Here is a 7,254-nt window from a genome sequence, read left to right as displayed (position 1 = left end):
TGTACTGCGGGAACTTGGGAGGATTTCTTGGATGATTTGTGAAGTATTCCTGTGTTATAGATAACATTTCTAAGTCTGCATCTCTAGCATATCTCATCTAACTCCATTGTAACTGAAATTCCTATTCAAACTAATTTTGACAGTGAAGCTCATGATCTTTCCTGAACGTTATGCCTCTTTAATTTGTGCATTTCTTTTTCTTTTTTTAAAAAATATTTTTGGCCCTGACCAGTTTGGCTCAGTGGATAGAGCATCGGCCTGCAGACTGAAGGGTCCCAGGTTCGATTCCGGTCAAGGGCATGTGCCTTGGTTGTGGGCACATCCCCAGTGGGAGGCGTGCAGGAGGCAGCTGATCGGTGTTTCTCTCTCATCGATGTTTCTAACTCTATCCCCTCTCCCTTCCTCTCTGTAAAAAATTAATAAAATATATTTTTAAAAATACATATTTTTGTTTGTTTACTTTTTAAATCCTCACTCGAGGGTATTTGCCAGTTGATTTTTAGAGAGAGTTCAGTTTAGAGTTGAGTTTAGAGAGAGAAATAGCGATGTGAGAGAAACATCAATTGATTGCCTCCTGCATGGGCCCGATCAGGGCCTGTTCAGGGGAGGAGCCTGCAACCAAAGTACTACCCTTTTGCGAATCAAACTCTGGAGTCCTAGGCTCTATCCATGAGCCAAACTGGCTAGGGCTAATTTGTCCATTTCTTTTTGTAAACATGTCCATTTTTTTCCTCCAGTTTAGTGGGTTGTTTCTACTACCGTTTTCCTCTCTGTCCTTGAAAACCCCAGTCTAGATCTTAAATCACCAAAGCCATAAAGTGGGAAGGGCCTGGTAGAGGAAGGTTGGGAAATACCCTCTAGTGCAGCCCTCTTGAGATGAGGAACTTGAGGTCCAGAGGTAGGAAAGTCAGGTGGTCAAGATCCACAGCTAATTAGTAAGCAGGCCTGTATCTTCCTGAGATAAATAAAGGCTGTTTTTTTAATGTCATCCTCGTGTGATTCTCAACCATCTGAATTATAATAGTACTACCAATAATTTTTCTACTAATGTTATTAAACACCAAGATAAAGTAATTTTACCACCAGTAATAATGTGATAACTCACTCTTCTTAGTGAGAAGCCCATGATTACATTTTTTGGACGAGCATTACTTTTTTTTTTTTTTTTTGGGGGGGGGGTTTAGAAAATGTTTTTAGTTCAAAAGTTTATAATGGTCTCTATTATCCATGAATGAGTGAGATCATGTGGTATTTTTCCTTCATTGACTGGCTTATTTCACTTAGCATAATGCTCTCCAGTTCCATCCATGCCTTTGCAAATGGTAAGAGTTCCTTCCTTTTTAGAGCAGCACAGTATTCCATCGTGTAGATGTACCACAGTTTTCTAAAGTAACATTTATAACCAAGTCTCCAAAATCTGCTTTAAGAAGAAAGGGTTTATTTCTTTTATTTTTAGACTTGTGAATTATAAACGTAGTAGTGTCATACATAAACAGCATTCTCAAAGTGGGCATTTTGTTTCTGTTATGGCTCTTTTACAAGTGATTTACAGGACAGTAAGATTAGCATTAAAATTTGGGAATGAGCCCTGGCTGGTGTGGCTCAGTTGGTTGGATCATCTTCCCATGCAGCAGAAGATGGCGGGTGTGATTCACGGGGCACAAAGCCAGTTTTCGGGTTCAGTCCCTGGTTGGAGTACGTGCAGGAGGCACATCGTTGTTTCTCTCCCTCTTCCTCTCTCTAAAACAAAAAATAATTTTTTTAATTGGGAACGATTGTACTTCCACTTCACAATCCCTAACCCTGTACTTCTATTACAGTAGTTTCTAAGTTTTCATCTTCTTCATTCAGTCTCTTACACTTAATCATATGCCACACATAATGGTGAGAAACTTATTTAAGCCTTGTTGCCTTCTACATTGTTTTCCTACCTAGATGCAATGTGATAGAATATCTTTGAAGCCCTAAGCTTAGGGTCTGGTTACTCTGGTTGCTCAGTAAATATTCCCTTTTTACAGAGCAGATAATTTTTTCTCATATATAGATAATGTCAGTTCCTAATCACCAAATCACTATAACAACATTTTTATTCCTTTGAAATGTATTGTTTTAATTCTGGCAAGATGCCCTCTCTACATTTTGAAAATTTGTGTGTTGTACAAGTGTTTTTAGTCACATTAAGCATAATTTTATTGTGAAATAATTTTGCAACTGGTAATCATGTTCTATATTCTTTCTCGTAATTAAAGAAGGAAAAGTGGTATGGGTTACATAAAGATGCTCCAGACCTCTGTTCATCCTGCCATACTCCTTAAAATAAAAACAGGCTTCAAGGCTGGGTTCATTTTTACTGAAATAGTAATTTTTAAATGATTTTTAAACACTGTAAAGCTGAATTGTATAGTCCACAAATGTCTATACAAAAAAAAATTCCATGTCGTTAGTGCTTATTTATATTTCCCATGGCTCCGTTTCTTTTTGTGAAGGGAGAAGGGGATTTTTCTCTCTCTTATGATGTTACTTTTGTATTTGAATGATTACTCTTTATAACAGACTTTAAAAAATATTTTTATTGATTTTGGAGCCAGAGGAAGGGAGAGGAAAAGAGAGAGCAAAAAACATCAATTGCAACCCAATTGTATATTTCCCATGGCTCCGTTTCTTTTTGTGAAGGGAGAAGGGGATTTTTCTCTCTCTTATGATGTTACTTTTGTATTTGAATGATTACTCTTTATAACAGACTTTAAAAAATATTTTTATTGATTTTTGGAGCCAGAGGAAGGGAGAGGAAAAGAGAGAGCAAAAAACATCAATTGCAACCCAATTGGGGACTGAACCCAAAACCTGGGCATGTTGTCCTGATCTGGGAATCGAACTTGCAACCTTTTGGTTCATAGGACAATGCTCAACCAAACTGAACCACCCTGGCTGGATTTTAAATCTTTCCTTATGCAGAATTGTTTTATTGTTGTTTGAAAGAAATCTGTTATTTATGAATGGTTGTTAGCCTTTCCTTCTAAATTTATATAGTAATAAATTTTTCTGTTAACTTTATTGTTAGAATATTAAGTTTTTTGTAATTTAATTTTTTTAGGTATAAGCCCTGCAATTCTTACATGTTGAAAGAGAAAGGGACAATTGCTTTTTGTCACTTTCATTATATAAATTTGGCCATCTTCTATTTATTACCATTTTCTGGTTTTTATTTTTGGCTCCTGGCAGTAGAGTGCGTTATTGTTATGTATTCTTATAGACTATAGTCCTTGTTAAAAAATGTAATTATTTCTCATTTCTATCTTTTTTTATATATAATTTTTAATTGATTTCAGAGAGGAAGGGAGAGGGAGAGATAGAAACATCAATGATGAGAGAGAATTATTAATTGGCAGTCTCCTGCATGTCCCCCACTGGGGACCCAGCCCATAACCCAGGCATGTGCCCTTGACTGGAATCGAACCCGAGACCCTTTAGTGTGTAGGCCAACGCTCTATCCACTGAACAAAACTGGCTAGGGCTTCATTTCTATCTTTAATATAATTACATTCTAGATTTTCTTTAATTCGTGGTATATTTTTGCTTAGTTTTTATCTAGATTTTCTTCATATTGTTTTTGTTCATTTTATTAATATCTCCTTTTATTTCCATTTAACAAACATTTAGTATTACCATATATGAACGTTTTCATGTATATGTGTGTGTCCATAATTTCTAAAGAAGTGTGACTTAGTATCTTTCTTTTTAAAAGATTTCTAAACTATTTAAATATTTTTTATACCTATGGTCTATTTTGCATCTAAGAATGCTGATAACAGCAATAAGATTTTTAATTCATTTTATGTGAATTGTTTTATAACAGTTACCTAACTTTTTGCCAGACCAATTTTGTTAGTAAATTAAAAGCATTTAAAAATTATAAATCCTAATCTAGTGTCCCAAATTTAGTACGTGGTCTTTATCCTGTGTCATTTTATCATTCTTTTGTTTTAGAAACTTACCAATGGCCTTTCTAAAAGTAAATCATGAACCATGTTAAATAATAAACTTTAAAAGAAGAGAATTAAGATACATTTTAGAATCTACATATTATATAAATATAGGTTAGTAGATTTTGTTTAACCGATTGACATAACAGATTATGCAGTGATACAAAGATAAAATTTTTTAAATTGTTAAATCTTTCTAATTTGTATTTTATTCATTGCAAGGGTTTGATAGTTTGTAATTAAAAAAGCCTTGGACCTTTGAAAACAAGCATAAATCACTTGAGAAATAATGAGCAGTTTTAAGGAGGAGTACAAAGAAATCTTTACATCAGTAATTTGAGGCAAGATAGTTTCTGTACTTGAACATTAAATTTAGCTCTGAGCTTCCTGGCAAGCAAGAGAAAAAAGGAAACAGGATGGGTTTCATAGCTATTGTCTGATAAAGAGAGCCTATCAGTTTTTCAGGAGAGAGAAACTTTTTCTGAATGCTAGGTTATAAAAGGAGTATGTTATGTGAATACTTATATAAGGAATATAATTTATATTTTCCACTTTTATAAAATTCTAAGTTTCTGCTGTTATTGTGTTAGTTGTCATGTATCAATTATAAGGGCTGTAGTTGTATTTGGTCATACTAAGTTTATGTCCCCTTTTGTCAGAAGTGGGAATAGCATGTCTGGGGTGTGTTTATGTATTAACTCTAGAGTGGTAGCCATTGACGAACAGGAAACTGAAAGCTGAAAGTTCAGGAAATGTATTTAGACTTTGTGGAAAAAATATATATGATATTTACTGAAATCCATAGCCATTTGAAGACTAAAATTTATATATGTGTTTAGTTAGGGATAAATATTATAGATTCTTATAACAATGTTGTTAGATGCTTAAATATGATAATAGATACAGTATGTGCATTGTAAGCAGGAAAATTGTGCAATGCTAGAAAAAATTGCAACAATTATACGTGTTCAGCTATACGCTTTCAAGAAATAAAACAGCTGGCACATCAGTTGAATTCTTCAAGGATGTCTTATTTCCAGAGAATTATAGTTTTGATTTTAGTTTAGTTCCAGAGAAGGGGAGGTCCCTCTCTTTACAAGATGGCCCATTTTACTTTTACAAGTCTCATGGTTAAATTTCATTTTCTCATATTGAATTGAACTTTGTTTCCCTATAATTTATTAATATATCTATAGTTTTCTTAGCATTGAAAAGAAATCACTAATTGACCAAAACTATTTAAAAAGTTAAATGTATCTCAAGTATTTTTGTTTGGTTTGTTTTTTTAGGTATTGTGGCATTTTCTTTTATTATTTTTATTAATTTTTTATTGAGGTAAAACATTGATATTATGACATTTTAGGTGCCTCAGAAAATACTGCTCATAGGCATCTTTATTTTTTTACATTAACTAAAATTTTTTCTGTCAGAGGAGTTGTGATGAATGTATATGCCAGGTAACCTGTATTTTTCTTACTGTTCCTATACTTTGCTTTTTTAAAAAAGCAGGATGTGCTTTAATTGGATTAAACATTCTTACTCTTTAAGGCAAGCATGAAGTTTTAATAGCTTCTTTCTTTTTATTTATTTTTAATACTTTATTGTTGAAAGTATTACATATGCTTGCTTTTTCCCCCCATTAACCCCCTCCAGCCCACTTCCACCACCACCATCACCACCCCGCCCCAAGACTTCAGCACCTTATTGGCTGTGTCCATGGGTTATGCATATAGTAATAGCTTCTTTAAAATGGGAGTTTTTGATAGTGTATTTTTGTTCCTGTTCTATTGATCTATATCTCTTTTTTTATATTTTATTGATTTTTTTACAGAGAGTAAGGGAGAGGGATAGAGAGATAGGAACATCGATGAGAGAGAAACATCAATCAGCTACCTACTGCACACCCCCTACTGGGGATGTGCCTGCAACCAAAGTACATGCCCTTGACCGGAATCCAAACTGGGACCCTTCAGTCCACAGGCCGACGCTCTATCCACTGAGCCAAAATGGTTAGGGCCTGTTGATCTATATCTCAATAAAAGAGTTTGCTTTGGACTTTTTCACTGTTGTACTAAATGAACATTCTTTTTATTACAAGGTTCTTTTTAGGAATTTGAGCAGCATTTTTACATCAGTAATTATAATTGTCTTATAGAGCCTCATTAAAGTTAGCCTCTTCAGATTGATTTGAATTTGGATCTGTTAGGGTCATGTGTTCACATCTAAAGTATTGTGGTGGCCAAGGGGGTGGGAAATGCTGACTGGCAGAGATTGGGGTTTGGGGTCCCTCCAAGAGGTGAGGATCGTGGTTCCCCAATGAAGAGTCCCAGAATGTTTCCAGCAGAAGGGGGAGTGGACTTTGAGCTGATAAGACAAGGAGTCTCAAGGCCAGACCGTAATTGGCCTGCTATAGTGGGGTAAGGAGCCTAACTTTACCCAGCAGTTGATCTGTTATTGCAGTAGCTAGTTCTTTGAAGGACAGTTTTTACTTTGTCTTACTATGTAGTACATGTTTATTTTACGAAAATTTAGTAAACATATAATCAGTGAAGAAAATAAAACTTTCCTGTAACCTTTTTTTTGGTTTGTTTTTTAATGTTCTAAGTTAATTCCCTTAAACTGTATTTAATATCTAGCTTACTTAGTTATTTGAAGGGGTGCTTGTTGAACTGTTCTTTCTACAAATTTTGCTTCTAATTATTTCTTAATTATGGAGGAAATACGAGTTAATAATCTTAAAGCCTTTGTTTAATATAATTATCCTGTTAATTGTATCTATTTTCTAGGAAACCATAGTTACAATAGGCATAATGAGAGCACCACCCTGGGGAGTCAGAGTGAGTTTTACAGTAGAAACAGGAAAACTGAAGACCAAAGCCCGGTGTAAGCTCTTTGGCAGGAGGGACGAGGTCCTTCTTGTTTACCATTATGTCACTATCATTAGGCACAATGCCTGGCATATAGTATAAAGTGTTCCATAAATAGTTGTTGAGTGAATGGAGGAGGTTCTCATTAACCACTTTGATAGCTCATATTTCCTGTACTGTGGACAATCAAGATAAATTATACTTATCTAAAGTTAAGAGCCCAAGAAGAACAAAGTTGGAGGAATCACAATACCAGATTTCAAGTTATACTATAAAGCCACTGTAATCAAAACAGCCTGGTACTGGCACAAGAACAGGCATATAGATCAATGGAACAAAACAGAGACCCCAGAAATCGCCCAAGCCATTATGCTCAATTAATATTTGACAAAGGAGGCAAGAGC

The 7,254-nt window shown here is 34.7% G+C and overlaps 1 protein-coding gene across 2 annotated transcripts in view; it reads left to right on the top strand.

The window, feature by feature from the left end:
- FKBP5 (FK506 binding protein 5) overlaps positions 1–7,254 on the top strand; it is a 116,500-nt gene that overhangs the window by 13,801 nt on the left and 95,445 nt on the right. The window lies entirely within an intron of this gene.

Source organism: Myotis davidii, unplaced genomic scaffold, assembly GCF_000327345.1.
Source record: "Myotis davidii unplaced genomic scaffold, ASM32734v1 scaffold1036, whole genome shotgun sequence".
NCBI lineage: Eukaryota > Metazoa > Chordata > Mammalia > Chiroptera > Vespertilionidae > Myotis > Myotis davidii.
Note: the sequence above shows the minus strand (reverse complement) of the source record. Positions and strands in the feature narration are given on the sequence as shown.